The sequence below is a fragment of the Notamacropus eugenii genome, chromosome 2 (assembly GCF_028372415.1).
Source record: "Notamacropus eugenii isolate mMacEug1 chromosome 2, mMacEug1.pri_v2, whole genome shotgun sequence".
Classification (NCBI taxonomy): Eukaryota; Metazoa; Chordata; class Mammalia; order Diprotodontia; family Macropodidae; genus Notamacropus; species Notamacropus eugenii.
Window position 1 is genome coordinate 46978469 of NC_092873.1, and position 27109 is coordinate 47005577.

Genomic DNA, 27109 nt, shown 5'->3' on the forward strand with positions numbered 1-27109 from the left:
CAAGAGTTAATTTTCTTTTTGGCATCTTTCTTTTGGTCATTCCTAAGTGTGGTGGAGCAGTGGATAGAGTGGTGGGCCTGAAGTCAGAAACACTCCTCTTTCTCAGTTCAAATCTGGCCTCTGACACTTATTAGCTGTATGACCCTGAGCAAGTCACTTAACACTGTGCCTCAGTTTCCTCATCTGTCAAATGAGCTGGAGAAGGAAAAAGGAAACCACTACAATATCTTTGCTAACAAAACTCCAAATGGAGACACGAAGAGTCAGATATGACTTACAAACAACCAACTGGACAAATCTGAATAAGTGTCAAGGTCTTCAGAGAGCCCTCTTGCTTTGTCAACCTCAGGCTATGGGTAGCAAACAAGACATAGTTTTAAAAGGAACTAAGATTATCCAATGCCTGCCAATGACTCTCTGCCTTCCTTTCCAAACTTATTCCGTGAAACAAGGGAGTTGGACTTAATGACTTCTCAACAGCACCTAGGTTTTTGACCAATCAGTCAATCGGTAGTCAATAACTTTTGGTTAAGATGGCATTGTTGACTAACATAGCTCTCATGCAAGTTAAAGTTGGCCCCAGAAAGATGAAAGACCAAGAAATCCCAAAGGAAGCATAACTGCACAGAAAGACAGCCAGAACCTCACAGAGGGAGTTGAAAGGACTAGACTAGGGAAGCCAGTGGTAGCTTAGGTAAATGTGGAAGCCACGGAGGGGAGAGGCTTGTTCTAGGGAAACCAGCCTGATCTTTCAGGCAGGAGGCTATCAGTTCCAGGGAGTGAAAGGGAGACAGTGGGAACTCCCATGAATGAACCAGAAGTCAGCCAGCATTTGGTTGCAAGCCAGTGCCAATGTAGGTAAATGGGGAAGAGGAAGAGTCCAGGGAACTCTAGTAACAGAGCCAGAAGCTTACAGAATCAGGGAAAGGAGATAAGCTGATACGAGTTCCTGCAAACAGCCCTGAAGTCAGTCCATACTCTGTACAGATGTATTGTAAGTCAGAATCAGTTCCCATCAGGTTCCTGAAGCCAGATTCTGGTCATAGTCTTTCAGGACAAAATCAGGGCCAATAGGTCACTGTGCAGGATGAGAGGACTTGACTTCTGAGCACTAGGATCTATACTGGAAGATAAGGACTAGTCAGCACTTGGACATTACTACTAGGAGTGCTATTTAGGAGACCTGAGACCACTTCAATCTCCAAAACTCCAGTGGGACTTGTTAAGGATTTAGCAGAAAACAGAACCATCTCCTGATTGAGAATTGTGGAAGGGAAAAGAGAAAGAGACTGATCCTGAACCCGGAATGGGTCACTAGAATTCTGAGATAAAAGTCATGGTTTGAAGCGGAAATGGGGCGTAATAGCAGCCACCCCCTTCAGAACAATGGTAGTAGCATCCAGACTACAGAGGAGACAGGTCCAAATGAGGCCTACCCAGCTTTTTCAGGAGCTGTGAAATAATTCACCCAAGCATAAGATCCTGAACCCAGAACTGTAGCTGGAAAATATGAGTAAACAGAAGAAAACAGCAAACATAATTAAGAAATAGTATGGGTTAGAAGCCCAAAAGGTCAATCCATAAAAGAATACCTATTTCACAACTATTACAATTGGGCTCTTGAAAAAACAAAAAAATTACAAGAATTGACAGAAAAAAAGCAACACAATAGCACTGAAGATAGAGATAAAAAATGTAACAAGAGTTTGGGAGTAAAGAAATGGAAAAGAAAATAAGTAGATCAGACTAGAAAACTTAGTGTGTCAAAAATGGAATGTATAAAACAGAATTCAGGGATTCCCTAAGATAATAATAAAAAGTAGAACCAAGTCAAAACATTGAAAAACTAGCAGGAAATTCCAGATATCTACTAGCAAAAACAATTGTTCTGAAAAATGAGTCTAGAAGAGACAATAATTTAAGAATTATGGGAACCCCCTCAAGACCATGATCAAACAAAAGAACCCGAAACCTATATTGCAGGAAATCATAAAATAAAAATTTCCAGATCTATAAGAACCAGAAGATAAAGTGAAAATAGAAGGAATTCACCAATCACTTCCTGAAAGAAAACCCAATCCGGGAACTCTCAGGAATATCTTGGTCAAAATCCAGAGATTTTAAGTCAAAGAAAAAAAATGGTAGCAGTTTGTAGACTTTGCTCTCCTCCATTAAAAACAACAGTAATAAAAGAACACTGGTCCATATTCAGTCTTGTGGCACCTCTCCCATTCTCTACACTTTTTCAGTTATTGTTGACAGTGGTTCATCAGTCCTGTCTGCCAGTTCTTTCAGGACCCAAGGTTGTGGCTCATCTGGGCTAGGTGATATGAATTCAATAAGAACAGATGCCATTCCTCTTATTATCTCCTTCCTTATTCCTCTGGTAAAGTCATTTTGTTTCTTTCATTTCCAGTGTGAAGGTTTTTCCCCTTTGCAGAGAAAACAGAAACAAATATTGATCATCTCTCATTGTCAGTTACCATTGTCCCATCTTCCCCAAGTGAAACAAATCCCTTCTTTGTTCCTCTTTTCTTACCCAATGTAGATGAAACAACAAATTTAATAACAAAAACTCTATGTGCACCTACATGGTGCAGTGGATGGAGAACTGGGCCTAGATCAAGGGTGGGGGCCCTATGACATGTGGCCTTCTAGGTCCTTGGGTGCAGCCTTTTGACTGAATCCAAGCTTTATAGAACAAATCCTGTTCTTAAGGGGATTTGTTGTGTGAAGTTTGGATTCAGTCAAAGGACCACACTTGAGGACCTAGAGGGCCACATGTGACTTTGAAGCTGCAGGTTCCCCAACACTGGCCTAGAGTCAGAAAGATCTGAGTTCAAATCCACCCTCAAACCCTACTAGCTGTGTGACCCTGGGCAAGTCACTTCACTCTATTTGCCTCAGTTTCCTCATCTGTAAAATGAGTTGGAGAAGGAAATAGCCAAGCGCTCCAGTGTCTTTGCCAAGAAAACCCCAAATCTGGTCACACAGAGTCAGAAACAACTGATCTGTTCTATTGAGAATCTGTTTGGTTTCCTGTAGGATCCTACTCCATTTTGCACTGTAAGTCAATCTTCATTTTCTCCTTTTTAGACTAATACACTCTCTCCTTTACAGGGATCACACTGCCTCTTGTCTCATCTTTTTCCAATGGCTCTTCCTCAGTTGTTAAATTATCATTTCTAAAGCAAGAGCTCAATCATGTTCTTCTCTTGTTTAAAAGGGTCAGTGGCTCCCTACCCCTTCTAGCATCAAATACAGGCTCTTCTGTTTGGCATTTCAAGCCCTGCACAGTTTGACCCCAGCCACCTTTACAGGCTGATTAAAATTAAGCAGTTCCATCATAGTTAGCATTTATACCTCAGTTTAAGGTTTGCAAAGCACTTAACAGATATCATCTCATTTTATTCTCATATGAACTCTGTAGCTGCTATTTCTATCCTTGTTGGTCAGATGAGGAAGCTCAGGTTTCATTAGGGTCACACAGCTCATAAATGTCAGAGGTGAGATTTGAACTTTGGCTCATCCTGACTCTAAGCTCCCTGCTTTATCCCCAGGGCCACCTAACTGCATTCTGCAATGCGCTCAACCTGTTTTCTTTTATAGAACATTTCATTTGAATGAGATGTCCTCTGTATTGAGTCTGTCTCTTCAGTCTAAATGGCCCACCAAACTGTTGGGAGCCAAGGACTTGACCTGTTTGACTGGATTTAGTCATTTCAGAGTTTAAGCAACAGGTGAATTCTAGTAGTGCCTTTCAGGCAGATTTATTTGTATCCTCACAGGCAGAGCTGTGGAGACCAGTAAAATATGAAAAAAGGATTGATTCTGTAAGGTTGTAAAGTGCTGAGGAGACCTGTGCATGTGTGTGTGCATGCGTGCGTGCGTGCGTGCGTGTGTGTGTGTGTGTGTGTGTGTGTGTGTGAAAGAGAGAAATTCAGACAGACAGACATAAAGAAAGACAGCAACAGAGGTCAGAGAGAGACTGAGACAGAGAAGGGAGAGAGACAGAAACAGAGAAACTTAGTAGGAAGGGAGAGAGACAGAGACAGAGAGACACACAAAGAGAAAGTCAGAGTAGGGAAGAGGGAGAAAGAGACATGCACGGAGAGATAGAAAGATACAGAGAGAGAGGGAGAGGGAGAAAGAGAAAGAAACAGAGAGAGAGATAAAAAGGGGAGAAGAGAGAAGGAGATAAAGAGAGGGTAGAAACACACACAGAGAGAAGTAGAGAGAGGTGGAGAGAAAGGGCATTTTGGACATACCCACTTCCCATAAAAAGAGTGTCTTGCAGACAGCATGGGTCATTGTAACCAATCCAGTCATTAAGGGCCACCTATGGGAACCTTGTGAAATCTTGGATTGTTGATTTTTTTATACAGTCGCCATTTTGATGAGTCCAATGGAAAAGACTAACTTTGGCTTGATTTTCTCAGGAAGACTGACCTCCCAGTCCTTGTCCCACCTGTAATCTTGGAGAATTGTTTGTGTGCCTGATGTAGGTGTCTCGTGGAGGCGGTATGGTGTCATGGAAAGAAGTAGGTTTGGAATCAGAAGGTTTAGGATAACTCCCAGCTCTTTCATTAATTGGTTCCCTGTGTGACTTTGAAAATGTCCCTCCAAGCTTCTTGGTCTCACTTTCCCCACCAATCAGTGAGAGACCTGGATGAGACGAGGCCCCAGGGTCCTTTCATCTCTCCTTCTGGGAATCTACCTCTGCTCTTGCATCTGCGTGGGAACCTCCTAGTGTGTAAATTCCCTCCATCATGGTGCAATATAAATGTAACATAAGAGGGAAAGGAGCACAGCTCGGTGGAAAGAACCATGAATTTGGAGTCAGAGGGCATGGATTCTAGTCATGGCGCAGCCACTTTTTGATATCAGACACGGTGGCACAGTAGAAAATCCACTAAATTTGAAATTTCAGAGGCCCGAGTTCAGATCCTGTTCTGCTTGTGCAACCTTGAGGGATCACTTCACGTCTGGCCTCAGTTCCTTCATCAAGATGACGGGGCTACCTTAGATGGTCTCTGCAGTCCCTTCCAGCTACAGGTCTATGCTCTTAAGTCACATCACCACTTTGGAACTTAACTTCCTCATCTGTAAAATGATGGGGTTGGACCAAATGGTCCGTGAGGGCTCTTCCAGCTCTACATCTCTGATCTCATAGAGTTGGCTGGGTTTAAGTGACAGGCTCATGGTCACCCACCCAGGGTCTTGGCAACCTAGACAAATGGCAGCTCTCATTCCCAGACCACAGTTGGATGAATTCTCTTTGCTTTCCTGGGGTTCGATGGAAGCAGTGGCCTCTTGTTTCCTATGGGACTGTGGTGTCTAGGCCAAGGATTATGACTTCACGTGAAAAACAAAGGGAAAGAAATGTTTGCCTTTAAGCTGACACTTTAGAAAAAGATTTTTAACATTGACAATCTTGCTACAGAAAAATAAGATGGAAAGAAAAGTCATCCTCGACACTAAATGTACAAACTAGCATTTCACTGGAATATTTTCTGGAGAGTTCTTGATGTGTCTAGAAAAGTAATCTGTGCCCAGTTCTCAGAGTTTGGTTTGGGGCATGCAGATCCTGCATAATCAGGCTGAAGACCAGGGAAGCGTGAGGGGTCTCAAGACCACCCCCTACGAGACTCCAAGGATCTGGGGCATTCCCTCCTAGAGGAGAGAAGAATGGGGGGGAGAATAGCTCCCTTCCAATATCGGAAAGGCCATCCTGTATAAAAGGCATGGACTTTCTGCATGGCTTGTGGGAGCAGAACTACGGACAAACGACAAGACGAATTAATAAACAGTTAATGTTTCTATAGACCTGATTATTTGTGAAGCACTAGGCTAAGGACTTTACAATTATTATCTCATTCTGTCCTTATAACTATCCTGGGGGGTAGGTGATATTATTATTATTCACATTTTAGAGGTGGAAAAACGGAGACAGGCAGGGTTAAGTGACTTGCCTAGGGTCACACAGCCAGGAAGTGTCTGAGACAGGATTTGAACTCAGGACCTGACTCCAAGTCTAGCACTCTGTCCATGTGTGTATACATGTGAGTGTGCATGAGAGAGAGAAAGAGAGAGAGAGAGAGAGAGAGAGAGAGAGAGAGAGAGACAGACAGACAGACAGACAGAAACACAGAGACAGAGACAGAGTGAGACTAAGCATTTATATAACAGCTACCAAGTGCCAGACTCTGTGCTTAGTGATTTTTACAAATACCTCATTGTTATCCTCATGTTACAGATGAGGAGACTGAGGCAAACAGAGGTTAAGTGACTTACTCAGCATCACAGAACCAGTAACTGTCTAAGGCTGGATTTGAACTCTGATCTTTCTGACTATAGGTCCAGTGCTGTGTCCATTATGTCCCCAACTGCCTGAGCCTGTATTATTTGTGAACCTGGCATCTCCCTCGTTAGAATGGACGTTATCTGAGAAAGGACACTGTATCTATGTCTTTCTATCTCCAGGGTCTAGAACCCAGTGTCATGGCCCCAAAAGGCCCTTTTGAAACATTTTTAAGACACTAAATTGCTGTAGAGAAGGAGACTTTAGGGTGTCTGAGGGGAAATGAGGGCTCACAATAAGATATGTCGAAATGGAGAATGAGATGTCACTGCATCAATCAATCAATCAATCAAGAAGCCTTTACTAAGCCTTGCATAGAGCACGCCAGCAGGATTACAAAGGTCTGCATGAAAGCGCCTTTCCTCTCAAGGAACTTGCATTTGATTGGGAGAAACTGCAAACATATATATACGTGTGCACACAATGCACATGGGTGTATGCACACACCTAACACACAATCCACATAAACATGTATATATTTGAACACGTGTACAAATACACAACTGTATATGTAGTATCTATTTCATGTACACGTAGATATATAGACAATCAGGGTACATTTATCCATTCTGTATATGTATACACACATGTGTGCATATGGAATTAATTTCATGTACACATAGACATTCAGGGTGTGCATACTGCATTCTGTATAGACATACACACGTGTGTTTATAATATTTAATGTACAGACACATCCAAACTTATGTGTGTATACCTATTTAATTATTCAGGGTGTGTAAATAAATTAATTCTATACATATGTACACACATACGCATGTATGTATACCATAGTTATTCCATGTATAAGTAAGTTTATAGTAACTTAAGGTGTGCATATTTTCATTCTGTGTATATGCACATGCCTATACACATATACACATAATATATAGTATTTATTTCATATAAAAATAGGTATATAGTGATTCAGGGAGTATATATATACGCATATATATTCATTCTGTGTATTTATTCACACATATACATATAAGTATATGACTATATATGTGTTTGTATGTGTGTATGTGTATACATATCTACACACACACACACACACACACACACATCTATGACTATAAAGACTGAAGCTTTTATTTCATGGGAGAGGGAACTCCCAGAAGGGAAGACTGTCTCCCACTGCAGGTCTGTGTCTCCTCTGTCATTCTACATTTTTTAGGGCTGCCCAAAACTCTGAGAGTAATTGAGGAGTGACTTGCTCTCTAGCAGAATTTGAACCCAGATCTTCCTGGTTTGGAGGCTGACTTTCTTCCCTACTGCCACCAGCCTGTTTGTATGTATTAAAACATAGGTAGTTCAGAAGAGGGGCAGTGTGAGTTGGGGGATCAGAAAAAGCTTCTTGTTGAACCAGGATTCTCAACCTAGACTCCACAGACTTCCCCAAGGGATCCACAGATTTCAGGTGCAGTCTGTTAACCTGGATGGAAAAAATCTTTTGCCCCACTAACTTCTAAATGAAATTTAGCTTTGTCTTGGGTTATGAATGTGAGTGACAAAGAGAGCAGTGTTGGGTTTCACCAGATGGCTAAAGAGGTCCATGGGACACACAAAAAGCTTAAGAACTTTAGGTGGAGAAAGAAGGTAAAGTTTGAGCTGCTTCCTGAAGAAAGTGAGGAATTCTACAAGGTAGAAGGGAGGAGAGGACAGCATTCTAGTCATGGGAGACAGCCAAGGCAAAGGTTTGGAGGTGACAGATGGAGAGCTAGGTTAAAAGAATATCAAGAAAGCCATTTTGGCATAGGAGCTTTGCTGTGTGCAAAAGGACTGGAAAGGACTGGAAATGTTTAACTCAGAGAAGAAAAGAATTCAAGAGAAAGAAGAGTTCCCCATTATGGAAAGTATTCAAGAAGGGGTTACCTGTTGGAGAGGCACTTTCTGATTGAGCTTCTGCAGTTTTTGGAGAAGGGATTTCCTTCCCCTTCAAGGCAGACTTACACAAATGTCTCCATCCTCCCTGGATTTTTTTCCTGTTTCTTTTAAGGATCATCTGCAGCCTAGGGCTGGAAAGGAGTCCAAAGCTTTACTAATTCATTCTGTCTAGGTTCCAATCTCTCTTTCCCTCTTCTCCTCCTCCAGGCTGCCTCAAATCAGTTGAGACAATGTGAATGGAGTCTAGATCTTTCCCTGAAGGAGAGGCTGAGGGTACAGGAAGACCCCATGCCATCCAGCATTGCAATGGCAGTCTTTGAGTTGGGCTGCTTTGGATGAGCCTTTGCACCAGTTAATCCACTCTCTAGCCTGAAGATAAGATTAGAAAGTGGGTAATGAGATCTCTTAAATCCTTCTATTTTAGAACAAGTCCTCATTGTCAATTCCCTTGACTGATGCTTTCTGGTGGTTTAAAAGAAAAGCCAAAATGTAGTTTCAGAAATGTAGGGCTTCTCTCCCTTTTAGCCTAGAATAAAACTAGCAATAATTGATTCTCCCATGTCTGAAGGTCTTCAGGGTAGGTAATGAACGCTAAAGAGCCTGAGGTTCATTGGTTAGGAACGTGTCCTTTGGAAGAAAGAAACCTCCAGGTTAGGAATCATAGACAGATCAGCTTCTTAGAATTTAGCTTCTTAGTCTGAGGAAGGAGGGGCGAATTGGTGTGATTCATGGGAAAGTTTGCTGATGTGGTTGTCACAGGACCTGGATTCACGTTCTGTTCTGGACTTTTAATATTAAGCTGAGGTTCCAACTTTGGACATCAAACTACTCATTTGATAGAAGAGGAAACGAAAACTTAGGCAGGAAATAGAGCTTTGAGGAGTTGTTCTTCAGTCACTTTTTAGTTGTTTGTGACTTTCCATGACCCTATTTGTGGTTTTCTTGGCAAAGATACTGGTTTGTCATTTCCTTCTCTAACTTATTTTACAGATGAGGAAACTGAGGCAAACAGGATAAAGCAACTTGTCCTGGGTCACACAGCTAGGAAGTGTTTGAGGCTGGATTTGAATTCATGAAGAGGAGAATTCCTGACTTCAAGTCCAGTGCTCTGTCCAATGTACCACCTGTTCTTAAGCAGAAAAGCAGTGATTAACCCCCTTTTTTGAGGGAGGAGGGAGATTGTATTCAAACAGCTTGTTATATATGGGGAGAAAAAGTTTACTAAGAACTTCCAAGGGTGGGGAACCTGCTGTCCATTAGAGCTTATAGTCCAGTAGGGGGGAACGACATATAAAGAACGAGGTATATATGACAAAGTAGGTGAATGGTGACATGGGAGGGAATTGGATTTAAATCCCAATTTCTGACCTGTGTGACCTCGGGCAAATCATTTAGTCACTCCCTAGGCCTTTCAGTTTTCTCATCTATAAAATAATAGGGGTTTGATTAGGTGACCTTCCTTCTAGCCCTCAATCTATGGTTCTATTTGATCTGTGTTCATACTGAATCTATCCCCCCAGAGGAATATAAGCAGTAACATTAAGTATAAATGTTAACTACTAAGTCTCAAAAAAAATGTGGTGATGATCTACTTTAAAATTTAATGTGCATTATTAGCATTTTCTCTATCTCAAGTGTAGACAGTAAATAAAACAATAATCAAGTTGTGTACTGATTTCCAAGGCATCAATGCTCACACTGAAAATTTAACAACAGGCTTTCTGGTCTGAGCAAACTCAATCACCTACCTCTTTGAGGCAAGCTCGTTGCGGGCAGGTCCTATTTTTCATTTTGTCTTTATATCTCCAGTGTTAGCAAACAGTAAGCACTAAATTGATGCCTATTGATCAAATTGATCTGGTTCATGAAGTATAGTATAGATCAGAACTGTGGACTCTATGGTGCCCAGTGAGGTCCCTGACCCAACCTGGACTGGCCATCTTGTCTCCCTGAGATACCTTGGGTGTCTTGTTGCCTTTTCAAACCCAGCCAGTCCTTGAGATTAACCACAGCCTGATTACATTTTAATTGAGGCCAGATTAGCGCTGGGACATCCTTTTAACTCAGGAGGCCTCAATTCCACAGAACCATAATGAACTAATAATGAATGTGCTCAAGTCATTAAATCAAAATTCATAAAAGGGTGAATATTGCTTTCCTTTATAATAAAGCAATTAACACCCCATGTGCGGAAGTCAATACTAGTGAGCGAGGTGTGTAGAGAGCGCTCTGAATGGAGAGGTTAGTGTTGTGAAGGCCACGTCACATGGAGCTGGGAATTTTGCAAAATAGACCTGGGTAGTTTTTTAATACATACTCAAATCTCCTTTCATATACCTTCTAGTCACTGGTTTTCAAGAGGCTTTGAATGGGTTGAGTGATAAAGTGGTAGGCACAGTATAAGCCCTTGGCTGCCATTTTGGAATTTTCTTCAGGTGTTGTGAACACCTTCTGGAACACTATGTGACCCAGAGATGGCAACTGACATGAGTCAATTGGGTTATCCTTGAGTCTTTCTTCCTTTTTCTCTTCATCTCTCTTGGAATTCTTAGTGATGTATGCAAGGCAGAGCTCAAAGATCATTTCTAACATGAAGTCTTTCTTGATCTACCCCACATCCCACCAAGTGCCAGGGCCTTAATAACCCTAAAAATTACCATGTGTTTATTTGATGGATGCTTGGTGGATACTTATGTATTTACATGTTGATTCCCCTGCTAGCTTGTAAGCTCCTAGAAAGCAGGGATGACAATTTTTATCTTTGCATTTCCAGCATAGTACTTGGCACACAGTAGGTGCTTTCTAGCTATAAACACTATAATCCTAGGATTAATGGAATGACTAGTCTCCCAACTTGTTAATGCCTTCAGAAATTATATATATATATGTATATATATATATATATATATACATACACACGTATACATATATATAACCCTACATGAACTCACTGTTTCTTCTAGCAGAATGTAAGATCCTAGAAGGCAGGGAATATTTCATTTTTGCCTTGTTGTTCCAGCTCCAAGAGCAGTCACTGGTATATAGTAAGTGCTGAATAAATGCTTATAGATGAATTTATTAGTGATTCCTCATCTTTGTATATGTTTTCTTTTCACTTACCTGTGTGTATTGTCCCTTCAGGGCAGCTAAATGAAGCAATGGATAGAACTCTAGACTTGGAATCAGGAGGAATCTGAGTTCAAATCCAGCCTCACATTTTACTAGCTGGGTGATCCTGGATAAGTCACTTCACCCTGTTTGCCTTAGTTTCCTCATTTGTAAAATGAGAAGAAGATGGTGAACCACTTCAGTGTCTTTGTTTAGAAAACTCCAAATGGGGTCATGTAAAGTCAGAAGTTACTGAAATGACTGAACAGGAGCAACAAAATCAATCTTGGTCAGAGCTGGACCCAGAGGTGGGTAACGTGGGACATGGTCTGGGGTGCACCATTCCATGCAGAGTTGAGTATTATTTGTAGTATTTTAGCATTGTAGTAATTTTTGGTTTCAAAGTAAAATTTGTTTTTGATGACCACAATATTCTGCTCTCCGTGTTATGGATATGTGTCTTCTGTGTAATGGGAGATGGATAAATGTGCAGAATTCATTAGCATGCTCAGCAGATGCAAATTCCCAAATAGGAGAGTCTAGAGAATCTATTTGCAAAAGAATTGCGGATCTTGTGTAGAGGAAATACCTTGGAGAGATTGTGGAACATGTGTAGGCATCCTGTAACTGGTTCTGGTTGGCTAATGATGGTGAATAGGAAGTTCTTCGATTGGCTGCAAAAGAATTAATAGATGCCTGAGTCAGCTACGGCCATATTTTTTTCTCATTTACTGTTTCTCTCTTGGTTTGACTCCTCTCACAATGTTCAGTGAGGGTCAATGTTCTAAGGAGGAAATACCCTTCTGAAACCATGTAGGTATAGACCTGGGTCCTTTCCCTGCCTTGACATTTGTTCATTAAGTTCCAATATCCCAGAATCCTGGTTTTATAGCCAGCTTTGGGGATGACCTGAGGATCTAGGAGTGACCTTCAGGAGCAGTCCATTCCCGCACAGCAGAGAGAAAGACTCACTTGGTAGTAATACTATGTTGAGATACGAATTGGGAGAATCAATTCTTTGTAGAAATTGAGCTAACTTTGAATGCACTTTATCCAGAAGCCAAAGTGGGACAGGGGAAAATGTGCCCCCTTCAGAGATGTTGTGGGGAATTATTCATGTTTTTGTTATGGTTACATCTTTGAAGCAAATATCCCTTTGTAAAAGCTAATTAATATTAAATAGTCAAATGGAACTGGGATATTAGTCGCTGGTGGGTAACAGTGGGGAAACGTAGCTAGTGGGGGTTGAGCCATTGGAAGAAAAAAATAAACATTCTTAATCCTCAGAGTATCTGAGACCCCTGAGGGGAAGACATTGATTCTGGAAGACTAGACCAGAGGGCCTTTGTTTAGTTCCTTGCTAAATCTCAAATAATAATTGGACTCCAATGATCTTGTCCTAGCTATTGGGATAAGAGCACCTTGGTTAACCCTGTTGTTCCTTCCCCTTCCCCGTAGGAAAGGGACATTGAGGGAGTCTGCTAAGTCTCAAAGGTAAAAGAGACAACCAACTACAGCTCCTCTCCAGCCAAAGCTGGAAGGCTCTGGATCCAGTGGTTGGAGGCCATGGACCTGGGCACACTTTCCAAAGCCCTATCTGGAAGGCTTGGTGTCTCCTAGACTGTGCTGTTCACCTGCAATAAGGATACCTGTTCTACACTCTCCTCATCTCCTGGACTCTGCTTCAGTCTCATTTTACTGTCCTTCCTACCCCACCTCAGGCAGGGACAGTACCTTTGTCCCTCACAAAAGCATTTGAGTGGATGGTGAGGCAGACAAAGAAGCAAGCAGGAGGCAGGATATAGGGCTTGACTAGCCAGAAAAGCCCTTCAACTTGGGGACTTCCCTGTGTGCTTTCTAGCTATGCTGTGTTCTGGACCCCACGTGGATCACTTCGATTTCTAGCTCATTGATTCTTGATTCCCACCCTGTACCAAGGGTTCAACCTTAACTCAAATAGAGAACTCTGTGGAATGGGCAGAGTACGTGATTGCTAGGGATACTACCTTACTACTCATAGTTCTCCCCCTATATTCCCTGAAGGTCCTACATGGAATTTTTCCTTTGAGCACTCCAAAGATATTACAGGCAGTTTCTTGGATGTGAGACATCCACTCTAGCTTGATATCTCCTCCTGGGGGTCGTGGTTTCTCTCCCTTCTTTCCCCTCATTGTGACCCCGTTATTTGTCATTTTGCTCACTCTCATACTTAGTTTGTGCTTGTTTAACCTTCTGTTTAACCTTTATGTCTTCTCACCCACAGCAACTTTTAGGATTGCCTGAACCTGCCCTTGATGTCACCAAGTGGCTTGGCTCTTTCTACCCTGGACTCAGTTGGCACTGCATTCTGTACCCCACACTGATCACCTCCCCCCTAACCTCTTCTGGCCCCGGAAATGGATTCTCTGTCCCTGTTCCACAGGAAGCAGCTACTGAAGACAATGACCTTCACCCCTTTTCTCCCGAAAGCACTCTCCTACCAAGTGGTTGAGTGGGGAAATGATGTGGATAGAAACAGTGCCCTGAGAGTTAAAATAATATTGATTGACTTTGTGAAGACCTTGGTGCCCTGAAGTCTCCCCTTACCACAACTTCTTCTTATCCTGGACCATAAGATTCCCTCTCCCTACCTCTCATTCATCCTGGGGAATGGGATTTCTTTATCACGTGTCACTCATAGTCCTCACTCTGTGCCTTTATCTTGTAAGACTTACTGTAGATCTCCAACTCCCATAACAAAACCCTAAAATCATCCTATATAAGCCTGATCTTTTTCCTATATCATTGCCTTTATTTAGCTCCTTGCTAAATCCCAGACCCATTGCTTTTGCATCTATAAAGCTCCCAATGGCTACAGAAAAAAAAACAAACACAACTAGACCAGAGCAAACTAGATAGCTCTGTGATAATCAACAGCAGAAGTGTCAAACTCACAACCCATGGGCTATATATACCCCTCAAAACTCCCAAGCTTGGCCCAAACTAGATCAAAATGAAATTGGGAAATAGTTCACAAAATAAATAAAAAATACAACCAAACATAGATGATGTTAAATTGTAGCTTTCTAAATCAACATGCAGCCCATAGTGATCCGTATTTATGGTTTAATGGCCTCCATTTCTAATTGATAATGCTGGTCTGCACCAAGTCGAGAGGAGAAGGTATTGATGGAGAGAGAGCTAGAAGACCTGAGATCAATCAGCTACTTCTTAGCTCTGTAACTCTAGACAAGTCAATAAACTTCCTTGTAAACCTCATCTATAAAATGATTGTTGATTTGTACTTGATGTATTCTAAGATCTCTTTCAACTCCAAATCTTTGATCCTATAAATCTCATATTTAATGTGAGTGTTCAACACTTCCCAAAAGCAGTATGTAGGGAGGGTGGGTGGGTGTGACCAACCCAATTTATAAATGCAAAGAATTCAAATGTCAGACTTTGCTAAGCTCACACAACTGCCTCATCCCACCAGTTCTTTTGGTATTAGTGAAAATCTTCAGTCTCAGTTTTACACTTTGATTTTGAGAAACACTCAGATACTATTTTCTGCAAGAGGCCTGTCCTTACCTCCTCAGGTGATAAGGCTCTGCTTCCTTCTCCAATTGTGTTGATCTACTCTGTATGTATTTACTGTATAATTATCTCTATATTATTACTCTCAATAGAGAAAAAAAAAATTTAAGGGAAAGGACTGCACCAATCTCCTTTTCAAATCTCCAACACCTCAACTGTAGTAGATTTATGTAGGAGATTAAAAGGCTATTAAATTTGAAAAGTACTTAGAAATCTCACCTAAGAGAAACAGCTTGGTGTAGACTTCTTTGTTAGACCTGTAATCAGAATGACCTGTCTCTGATATTTACTTATTGCATAAGCCTAGACAAGTTTTCTTTTTAACCTCTCTTGACTTATCACCTTCTCATCTATAAAATTAGGTGGTTGGACTGTATTATCTCAAAAGTCCCCTTGATGGGTTCCTCAGCTTTAAGATGTAGTCTAGGATTTGACATGACAACCTCTTGTAGTTGGAAAATTGTTGTTTGTCCTTCATTCTGGAAAAGGACCATGACATCAGGAAGGTGATGCCATGGCTTGTGAATGAATTGGATTTAAGGGAGGGAGGTCTGTGCAAAGTCACCAGCTTCACTGTCTCCTCTGGAGTCATTTGGGTCCAGTGACCAGATATAGATCAAGATGACTGAAGATGGCTCCAGATACAGTTGGAGTCCTCAGCCTTAGTACTACAGTATGATAGGTTTGAATGGTGGCATTTGAAATTTATAATCCAGGGAATACTAAGGAAATACAAATGATCAATTTCAGACCAAGTCTATCATGTTTTTTCTCTCCTAGTGTGTTCAGAACCCCACCTCCTGAATTCTGTAATTCTATAGCAAGACCACTAAGCAAAATTAGCCTCTTGTTTCCTTTCCTCTGGCTTGGTTCCCAGAATTATTGTCTGGTTGGCTTGTAGTGAGATGGGCAAATGGAATGCAAATGTATCATCTCGATCTGTTACGAGGGTCTCTGGGCATGCTTGAGTAGTGCTACAACTATAAACTTCCGCACCAGGCTTCCCAAGGATTCAGGAGGACCACTGACTGTATCGACCATCTGGAGAAGGTTGGATGTTCCCCCAGTGAAACACTCAGAATTGTAGAAGAGTGTTTCAGGACTGAGATAACTTGTACTCTCCCCAGCATTCTAGTCTGAAGAGATTTTGTTAGAGTGTATGTGTGCATGTGGGGGCGGGGGGAGATTCTAACTCTCATCATCCATGCTAACAATCCCTATCATTTGTTTCTTCTGGAAATGAGACAAACTTGTAAACTAAGCCATGGTCCAAGTCACTGATAAAAAAATTTAACATAGCACAGGCCCATAACTAGTCTTGTAGTACTCCATCAGAAACCTCCATCCAGACTGGCATCAACTTTTTAATAGCTAAAGTATGTGTGTCCCTTGTATTAGACATGCAATAGGCGCTTTATAAATGCTTATTGATTGCTTGATTAAGAATGAAATAGCCAAACCAGTATTTGAACCCACACTGTCTCACCCAGCCCATTTTCCACTACACATTCTCCTTGGAATGGTTATCCCTATACCACGAAGGTGACTGAATCTGGCTGTGTTCAATTAGTTTTTTCTCAGAAGTTAATTTATGAGCTTATATGTCTCCTGTTATATATCTAAAGATTTATTGAAATTTGGTCCCAGATAATGAGGCACTATTTATAATCTTTGTAGGAAGCAATTCTCCAGTTTTAAATAGCTTTTTAAAAATAACTGGTTTGTAGGGAACAAAATATGGGATTTTTTTCTTTAATAAAATCCACAACAACTCACGTAACAGTCCTAGTAGGGGAAAGGTAGAAGGATTATATGGAATGGCTGTGTGTACTGTTGAAGGGATTATCCAACACAGGAGAGGGAGGAGATTAGCAGAGACATGATATAGGAACAAGCAGATTAGAAGAATACTAAATATGTATTACAGGCTCTTTCCTATGACATACGATAATACATAGCTCCCATTGAATAATTCAAGACTGGAATTCAGCTGATAGCTCACCTAGAAAGGTTTATGAATGGGATAAAATAGAATTAGAGGCTTTGATCCCAAGAGGGACTGGGTATTCTCATTCACAATCATCAGAATTGTTCTTTCTGTTCAGAACAAGAAGGGGAAAGGAAAGGAAGAAAGACGAGTACAAGAATGGAAGCATTGTTCCTCAGGCCTTGTCAATGAACGTGAGCAGATACAAGTTAATTAGAATGGGCTCCAAGGCTCAGACCCACGCACCCGCCAACACAGCCATCCTTCTGCCTTGTCTTGTCCTCTTTTTCTCCCTTTCCCCCAGCCCAGTGCTGGTGAATTAGACTGGAAAAGCATCAAACTACTCTGAGCCCCCCAGGACAAAGAGGAAGGTAGTAAATACAACGTCTTTCTTCTGTTAAGTACTTGTTTTTCTTTTCTCTTCTCTTCTCTTCTCTTCTCTTCTCTTCTCTTCTCTTCTCTTCTCTTCTCTTCTCTTTTCTCCTTTTCTTTCCTTTTTTCTTTCCTTCCTTCTTTCTTTCTTCTTTCTTTCTTTCTTTCTCTCTTTCTTTCTCCCTTCCTTCCTTCCTTCCTTCTTTTCTTCCTTCCTTCCTTCCTTCCTTCCTTCCTTCCTTCCTTCCTTCCTTCCTTCCTTCCTTCCCTCCTTCCTTCCTTTCTTCCTCCCTTTCTTCCTTTCTCTTTCTTTCTTTTTCTCCCTCCCTTCCTTAATCAGGGAAGATGATGCACAGGACAGGGCTAGAGGCATGTTTTTGAAGTTGAAAAAGACAGAAGAAAAGCCAAGAGGATAATGGAGATAGGTTGTCCTTGGTCCTTCCCTCACAAAGAGGGACAGTGTGGAACAGGGATGGTCGAGGAGATCCCAAACAATGAGGGAAGTTCCAGTGTAAGATAGTGGCTAAGACATGGTGGCAAAGTTCAGAAAGTCTAAATCTAGGATTCAACTTGAAAGAACCTTAGTGATCATGGAGTCTGACCTCCATATTTTACGTATGACAAAAGCCAGCACAGAGATACAGAATGATTTTTCCTAGGCCACACAGCTTTTAGAGGACGGAAAAAAGCCCGGAGTTCTTATCGCTCAATGGCCCCATGTATGATGTTGAGCTACTGGACCTTCCATTGTTGTTGGTAGTGGTCCTTTGTTTTCAAAAAAGACCAATGACTTGTGCATGAATTGTATTTAAGTCATCAGTGCAAAATTATCAGCCTCATTGTCATCTCCTCAAAAGTGGGAAGAAAGACCTGAAATGTGGGAACAAAATACAAACCCTTCAGCGAGGAGGATTCAAGGATCCCTTCCCCTTCTCCATTCTGAGTGAGCCTTTCCAACTTTGGGGTTAAGGGGAAGAGTGATCCCTATCATTGAGGATCTCAGGACAAGGATTCAACTTGGCCTAGTGACCAGACCCCTAGACTTGGAGCCAGGAACACCTGGATTCCAAAACTGCCACAGATTCTTACTAGTTGAATGATCCTGGAAAGTCTCCTTAACTCTGAGTCTCAGTTTTCTCATCTGTGAAATGGGAATCATCTTAACCCCTACCTCAGAGAACATAGATAAGATACTTTGCAAACCTTAAGCCAATATAAAGGTGAGTTACTGTTATTATCCAGACAATCACTTGGAATACAGGAGCTAGAGGCAAATATTTGGCTTGCGATGGGTCTAGGGATCTATGGATCTATTGCTTCCCTTATTATTAGGGAGAAAGGTAAAACTAAAGCTGGGTCTCTGGTACTAAGAGCTTAATTCAAAGCTGCAGTCAGGTTTTATATGAGCCAGATTTGGGATGGGGATGTGGGGAGGAAGTGCAGCCTATATTTGGACAAATATATTAATTGTTACTTCATGGCAGAATTGTAGAGTGGTGAATCTCTCAATTTCTGAGTAAATTCCTTTGTGTTGTAGAAGGGGGAGGAAGAGAGAACATTTTCTCCTCAAAGACACAAAAAAATACATAGAATGGGACCAGAATGATGTTACTGCAGGGAATTCAGTGCTGAAGAGTATTTGTTTGACGCACAGTAGACATTTAATCAATGCTGCTGCTTTTTTCTCTTTCCTTTCTTTCTTACTTATTTCCTCCTTTTCTTTTTTCCTCCTCTCACCCTTTCTCCCTCCCTCCTTTTATTCCTCTCTCCCTTCCTTCCTTTCTTTTCTGTTTTCCTTCCTTCCTTCCTTCCTTCCTTCCTTCCTTCCTTCCTTCCTTCCTTCCTTCCTTCCTTCCTTCCTTCCTTCCTTCCTTCCTTCCCTCTTCACGTAAGCTAGGAGACCCTGGGTAAGTCACTTCATATCCATCGATTTTAACTTCACCATCTGTAAAATGGGGTGGAGGATTTGGACTTCGTGATCTCTAAGCTGTACTAAGCAGTCCCTGAACCCCTTCCAGCTGTATTAGTGATTTAACTTTTCTTGTCCTCAGTTTTCCTATCTGTCAAATGAGAGGTTCTCTGAGGTTCGCTCTAGCTCTAGATTTATGACCTGATGATAAGGCCTGGCACATTGATTTGGTCTTCTTGTATGACTCTCATGCATCAACATCGAGGGCTCAGGAAATGCTCCCTGGATTGTTCTCCTTCTCTCTCCAGGTGGTTCTATAGAGATAGAAACACATGCTTGGAGAAAGGGAGAAATCGTCTCCCTGGCTTCTCGGGACAAGGTCAGTCACCTCTAGAGATGCCCAATGAGGGAGGTGGACTGAATAGGAACAGGTCACATCCATCTAATGACTCAAGGGCTGCTGAACACTTTTCCCACAAACAAACCTGTTTGGAAGGGAGCATGGAAATAGTGTCATCCTCCTTATTTCAGGAACAGGGAAACTGAGGCTCATAAGGAGACAGGATTTGCCAAAGACCGCATAGCTAGTCATTGTCCAGACCAAGATCATGCCAGTATAGGACTCATCCAGAGGCTCTCTGATCCAGCCTCCTTGTATATAAGTACAGATGAGGAAACAGAGGCCAGAACACTGATTCGATTACCCAAGATCACATAGATGGTGAGGACCAAAGGCAGATTCATCCCAAGGTCTCCCAACTTAAGGTTTGATGCTCTTTCCCCAGTACATTGTAATGACCAGATGAGGCAATGTGGGCTAGTAGGTAGAAAGGATAACCTGGAGCCAAGAACATCTGGATTTCAGGCTCTACTCTGAGACTCAGTGACCTTGGGACTCTCAGGGAGGATCACACAGGTTCTTTCAGTCTCAATTTTCTCATTTCTAGAAAGAGGGAATTGGACAAGGTGGCATCTGAGGGCATCAAAATCTTTCATCTTATGATTTCTAAGACTCCATCCAGTTTGGGAAGGAGACATACAGACACACACCTAGACAGAGAAAAAGACAGAGATGGAAAGATACAGTGATAGAGACAGAGAGACCTGCAGAGAGACAAAGAGGTAGAAAAAGACAGAGAGAAAGAGATAGAGAGAAACAGAGAAAGAGACAACACAGAGAGAGGGGTGGAGAGAGAGAGAGAGAGAGAGAGAGAGAGAGAGAGAGAGAGAGAGAGAGACAGACAGACAGACAGACAGACAGAGACAGACAGAGACAGAGACAAAGAGAGACAAAAAGACAGAGAGAGACAGAGACAGAGAGAAAAAGACAGAGATGGAAAGAAACAATGATAGGAATGAAGATAGACGAAGACAGAGAGAGAACTTGGAATAGCCTGTTGCAGGCAGCCCAGGTGCTAAATTCAGCTCACAAGCTGTGAAAGAACACAGCAGATGTTTCACTATCTTTTCTTGCAAACAATTGAGAACTGCTCAGGTGTTCAAGTCAGGCAGGTTTAATTGTCAGGGGTGGGAGGCAATGATGAATTGGGACTTAGGTGTTGATGTCTGCAGGTCAGCATGTCAGGTGACTCTTGCAGTCAAAGGAAGCAGCACATACAAGCCAGCTGAAATATTTTTTTTTCCAATGGGAGGCTTTCAAACTAATGTTACACAGAAGCATACAGGATATTAAAACAAACAAAACTTAAGAAAAATACAAAGATGTATACAGAATAAAATTGGTTTCTATCCTAAGAAACAGCAATTCATACCCAGTAGAACATGAATGTTTCCAGCAATACTAAAAGCTTATGGTTTTATGGTGCTCTAAAGATTACAAAGAACTTTCCCCAGCACATTTCTGTAAGGTAGTATGAATTATATTATTTTTGTTTTAGAGGAGGAAAATGAAGTTCAAAAACTTGAAGTGACTTCTCCTTCACATGACCAGTAAGTGGCTGGACTCCAATTTGTATGATCGTTGATTCAGAGCGGGAAGGGAACTTAGAAGAATACACAGTCCACCCCTCCCCCATTTTACAGATGAAGAAACTGAGGCTGGATGTAGAGAAGTTAAATGACTGGTCCAAAGTCTCCCATATTTCCATGGGAACTTATGCTTTATACTGCCTTAATCTCTATACCATGAAAGCATGGAATCATGGATTTAGATCTAAAAGGGACCTCCAAAACATCTATTCCAATACCTTAATTTTACAGGTGAGGAAACTGGGGTCCAGGCAAGTTAAGAGACTTGCCCAAGGTCACACAGACAATAAGCATTAGAGTTGGCATAGGTTCTCCAAAGTTGATATTCTTTCTGCTACACCATTGGAAGACTCTTATGTTGGGGGTCAGGTGACCTGGTTGTTTTTTTTTTTCCAGTGCCAACCAATTCTGCGACCTTGTGCAAGGACCTTCAGATCTCCAGTCTCTAAAGATAGTTAAGGCTTGAGAGAGATGCTAAGAACCACAGAAAAAGTCTTCATTTCCTTTTAGGCACGACTGTGACAAGTAGAACAACAAAGAATGAAAAGGTGAGTGGAACCAGAAAGGGTGGTGGGCGATCGAGAGGGCAGAACTACTCAATTCCTAGGCAGGCAATTAAGAGGGAAAAACAACTCACTATATTATTTTTCTTCTTCACCAAAGAGAACAGTCTTTAGAATGGGAAGGTTAGAGGGAAAAAATGATTAACAGGAAAGTATAACTCAAGGTAATTGGAAAGATTATATCATTCTTCTAGTATATTTCCTGTTTCTCAAATTAAATATTACCTTTGCTGCCTCTGATTTTGTGCAAGTTTTCCCTCATGCTGGGAACACCTTACCTTCTCTCTTTTGCCTCCTAGAATCCCTAGCTTTATTCAAGGCTTGGTTTAAATCCCATTTCCTGAAGGAGGGTTTTTGCAGGCTTTACTCTTGCTAAGTCTTTGTCTTCTAAGGTCACCTTCCATTTTCACTGAATGTATCTTGTATGTACATAGTACTAGGAACATTCATATGTCTTCATTTTCAAATGTGCTCCAGGATTTTGAGCATTTAGAAGGGATTAGATGAGAATGTCAGCATCCAAAAGAGTAGTGACAATAGTGAACTAAATCCACTAAGACAAAATTTAATAGGTATAAATCACAAGTTCTATGCCTGCGCTTACATAAATCTACTGTCGAAATACAGTAGGGGAGAGGGATAGCGAGAGAGCAGTACATGTGTAAAAGACTTTGGTGGAAAGGCAATATAAGTCAACAGAACGATGTGGCAGTTGACAAAATTCATTTAAATCTTAAACTGCATTAAGAGATGTCAGCCCATATCTAGGCTGTTGTTTTGGATTCTCAAAAGTCACATATTAGGATAGACATCATCCTCAATCTCATGCTATCTAATGACCTCTCTCCTTTAGTCTACAAACAAAGGTGAGTTTCTCCCATTCTTACAACCATGACAACAGCAGCAACAGCATTCACAACTACATTTCACAAGACTCTACCAATCCCTCAAGCTATTATTCAATATCCATTCTCTTTTTCACAGACTCCTAGAAAAAAAACTATCTGTATCATTTTTATCTCCTGTAACTCCTCATCTCTTTAAATCTGGCTTCTGACCTGATCACTCTCCTGAAATGCTCTCTTCAAAGGTACTGAAGATCTCTCAACTGTCAAATATGACTTTCTTTTCTTATTCTTTAGGACTAAAGGATGGAAGGTCCTAGGAGGCAAATTCAGGCTTGATATCAGGAAAAAACATCTTAACATTTAGACCTGTCCTCAAGAGAGACAGGTTGTCCTAGTTGGTAGTGAGTTCCTCATCACTAGAGGTCTCCCAGAGGAGGATGAATGGTCACTTGTCAGAGATGCTGCTAAGAGGGTTCATTTTTCAGGTCAAGTTGGGCAAGATGACTTCAGGAAGAGTTCTCCCTTCCAGCTCTAAGGTTCTGTGAGTTTCTGAACTTCAAAATAAAGGCTATGAACTTGATCTCTAAGCTATTGTCCAGCCTTGGCCAAAAGTCCTCTGGAGAAGCAGAAGTTTCACTGTTGTATAAGCAGGAACAGCTGGCTCTGCCAGAGGAGAAGAGGAAGTCATTAATTCTGGGAGATCACTCCAGTGACTTACCATCCCCACAGGTGACTCTAGGGGCTGCCTGCTCGAGTGCCAGAGTCATAAGGTCTCTTGCTCTGACAGGAATGGCTGACCACCTGGGCCACTGGACTTACCTCTTGTAATTGGGCAATGTGGCCCTTCTGGCTGCCTCTCTTTTCCTGTTGTAAAACAGGTAATTGGTTTGTCAGACATACATTCACATTTTCCCACTCTGGTAGATTCATTCTCCTTGTAAGCTACATATCATTCTTTCAAAGTTATGCACTAAATCCTGCTACTGGCAACACAGAGAGGTCTCGTTTCTGTTATTACTATTTCTTACATATCCAAAATGTCAGAAATGAGTAAGCAGCTGTTTTTTATTTATTTATAATAACTATTCTCTCCCCTAATCTCTCTCTCTCTCTTTCTCTGCCCCCCCACCTCAGTAAAATGAGTAAGTATACAATGGAACTCAACACTAACAAATGAGTGTGTAATTTAACCTCTTGAATATCTTTTCCTATTTACTTTAGGAGAAAATTCCTTTAAAGAAGAGAAGACGGAGAAGGATGACTAGCTGATATTTATAAAGCATTTTAAAATCTGCAAAGTACTTGACTTCCATGATTTCATTCACAATGAGAACTTTTGAGGCAACTGCCTCATTTTACAGAGAAGGAAACTGAGACTCAGGGGTGTAGTGGGTGGTCCAGTCACACTATTATCAAGTGTCTGAAGTGAAGTGTGGGCTCAGGTCTTTCTGAATTCAAGTTCAGCATTCTTAATATTAACCACAAGAAAGAAAATAAAGAGGGAAAGGGAAGGAAGGAGAAGGGGGCAGCAGGAGGAACAGAAGCAGCAGCAGCAGTGGAAGAAGAAGAAGAAGAAGGAGAAGAAGAAGATGATGATGAAGAAGAAGAAGAAGGAGAAGAAGAAGGAGGAGGAGGAGGAGGAGGAGGAGAAGGAGAAGAAAGGAGAGAGAAAAAGGAGGATGGGGAGATGGAGAAGGAGTGGAAGGGAGAAGTATTGTCTCTGAAGTCATTTCTAGGAGATAGCATTATATAGTGAAAAGAGCATTGGTTTATCTGAAGATCCAGGCTCAGAGGATATAAAGAAAGCAAGAAAGTTTGAGTGGGTGCTTGGATGCTTGAGATAGGTGGGGAAAGAGATCATAGATTTTAGAACTGAAAGGGACAACAGAGGTCATTACATCCAGACACCTCATTTTACAGATGAGGAAACTGAGGCACAGATCAAGGTCTCATAGCTAGTAAGTGTCTGAAGTGGGATTTGAACCATGATATTCCTGACTTTGAGCCCAATTCTCTATCCACTAAGGCTATTAGAGGCCACCTTGCTCTAAACTCTCAAAGAGTGCAAAGCAAGGCAGTCAAGGACAGCAGACAAATTCAGATAGCTTCAGAACTTTGCCTATGGGAAAGAATTACCCTGAATTATTTCTGTCATGCAGCTTTTGACACAATCAGTTCTGCTTCACAAAATTTCTGAAGGGGTAATAAAAATGATCCCTTATATTTCCTGTATATCTGTTTTCTCATTTGATCCTCACAACAACCCTGTGGGCTAGATAGTGCAGGTATTATTATCTCCCGTGTACAGAGTAGAAGTCAAAGCTCAGACAGGTAAATGTGACTTGTCCCAAGTAATTCAGTTAGTAAATATCATAGCTAGCATTCAAATGCAAGTCTTTTCATTTCTTGCCGTGTACTTTACATCAGACCTGAAGCACTTCTGAGGCTTTGTCACTTTTGTTAAGGATAGAATAGTTATGAGACATACTGAGAGGAATTATTGTCAAACATAAACAAATATTGAATTTTAATTAAAAAGCACTCACTCAGTATTTACTATGTGCTAGGGACCCTTCTAGGTGCAGGAGATACAAAGACGAAAATGAGACTCTCCATGTCCTCAAGGATGTTATATTGTAATATAGAAAGGCAAGGGGAGCTGGAAAGAAGTTGAAGGTATGCATGTAATGGAAGGGAGAAAGCATAAGATAATAGAAGGGAGGGAAGTACGAAATGAACTGTGAATGTGAATGGGATGAACTCACCCATAAAATGGAAAATAATAGCAGAATGTATCAGAAAGTAAAATCTATTGATGTTCCTTAGGACAAGGAGGTGAAGTTGTTGGGGATGGATCTGACAAGGTGTATGACAAGATGATAAGGTGGAATTTGAAGCATGATATAATGATCAGCATTGGGTCTCAGGGTTGTCTAGATAGAGTGAGTTAGTTGAGTTTGAGATGACTCACCTTCCAAGACAGCTTGGCCCCAGATTGGAAATTTCAAAGCTCAGTATATTCATTTGCCTAGGGATTAGAACACGTATGTGTGTCATTTTTGGTCGATATTACCTAGAAGTGAGATTCCAGGTACAATTGGTATAAAAATAAAAATTGATATTTATATATGGTACTTTAAAGTTCCCAAAGAGTTTTATATGCATCATCTCATTTTTGCATGCATGCAAAAGTTTTGAGTTTGATTTTCACAACAACCATGTGATGATACTATGTTTATTTTTTCAAATTCTCATTTTAGTGATAAAGAAGAAACTGAAACTCAGAGTTTAAGTGCTTTGTCTATAAACATGCATTAATTAAGGAAAAAAAATAGATGTCACATAAGCCAATCTCTTCAGTTTACATGGAAGAACTTGAGCCTCGGGAATGCTTTAGTGACTTGCCCAAGTTTACACAGCTAATTGATATTAAAGGTGGGATCTGAACCAATGACTTCTTGGCTCCAACTCTAGCCAACACATTTAGTGTGTCAAACAAGAAATTGGTGTGTGTGGGATAGTGGGAGAGGAGGAGCTAGGATTTCCTCTGGTTAAGATCTAAGCTGGGTTTTGAAAAAGGTGACAGACATGGACAAATGGAGAGGAGGGCACAAGGCACAGATCCTTTACCCCCACCCCTCTCAGGCAGGACTCTCAGGCATGACCTTCAGCTTGCTATTCTTATTCTACTTTCCTTCTCTGAGACAGCCTTAGATGTTCATTTTTTATTTAATTTTACGTAGTGTCAGGGTCTGTGCAGGGGACTAATTCTCAGGAAAATTTGTTATGACAGTCAGTAATAAAAGCTCTAGGTTCTTTGGCTTGACAGTTTTAAGGGAAAGGCCCCTAAAGGAAGGCCACTGTGACTTCAGTTGAGATACCTAAGCAAATGAAGGGCAGGGGAACTAAGCGAAGGCAGCTTACTGACACCTCCTCCCCAGGCCCTCCTCATTTTGGGGCTGAGAATGATACCCCTAGATTAGGACAACCTTCCAGACTGCCTCAGAACAAACCAAAGCAGGGTAGCCCACTGGTCCCCGTTAGGATGGAGCTGGGCCTGATGCTTCCAAAGCTGAGCTGGGAAGGGATATGCTTGGAAGGTCTTGGATCCTGAAGTCGATGCAAGGGAGATGGAACAACTAGAATATTCTCAGACTCCTGGAAACCTCTAAATTCCTGCCTCAGGGTAGCGTGCTCAGCATGGGATCAGAAGCAGCTCATCCTTTTTGTTTGTTTGTTTAGTTTTTTTTTTTAGGTCATAGGGGAGGAGATACCTGCTCAGATAGGTCCAATTCATTTCCCACCATGAATCCATAGAATACTTATTATAGATGAGGGAAACTGAGGCACAGCATCATAGATTTAGATCAGGAGGCTACTTCATCCAGTTCAATCCCCTCATTTTCTAATATGTGAGGAAACATCTGAGGCCCAGAGAAGCTAGAAGACTTGTCTAAGGTCACTCATCCATCAAGAAGCAGAATCAGGAATTAAACTCAGACCTTCTAG

At 41.4% G+C, this 27109-nt stretch overlaps 1 long non-coding RNA gene across 1 annotated transcript in view; it reads left to right on the plus strand.

Annotated features, from left to right (window-relative positions):
- The window catches only part of LOC140525085 (uncharacterized), a 91015-nt gene extending 66754 nt beyond the window's left edge, over positions 1-24261 (plus strand). The window contains exons 2-3 of the long non-coding RNA XR_011973924.1: positions 21586-21737; positions 23822-24261. This is a non-coding gene — a long non-coding RNA (uncharacterized lncRNA). The remainder of the gene's footprint in view (positions 1-21585; positions 21738-23821) is intronic.
- The last annotated feature ends 2848 nt before the right edge of the window (positions 24262-27109 follow it).